The sequence below is a fragment of the Corapipo altera genome, unplaced genomic scaffold (assembly GCF_003945725.1).
Source record: "Corapipo altera isolate COAL_440 unplaced genomic scaffold, ASM394572v1 130487, whole genome shotgun sequence".
Classification (NCBI taxonomy): Eukaryota; Metazoa; Chordata; class Aves; order Passeriformes; family Pipridae; genus Corapipo; species Corapipo altera.
In genome coordinates, this window is record NW_020885910.1 from 3,166 (window position 1) to 3,423 (window position 258).

The window sequence follows — 258 nt, forward strand, 5'->3', positions numbered from 1 at the left end:
ATAACACAAAGGGGGGTTGGACCCCCGGGGTCCTTTTAGCCCCCTCCCCCCGTACAAACACGTGACACAAGGGGGGTGGACGGTCCCCAGGTCCCTTTTGGGGCCCCCCCCAAAACACAAAGGGGGGATTCGGACCCCGGGGGTCGTTTCTGGGGCCCCCTCATAACACACAAAGGGAATTGGGGGGGTCCCCAGGTCCCTTTTTTTGGGCCCCCCCCCATAACACAAGGGGGGAGTTGGACCCCCAAAGGTCGTTTT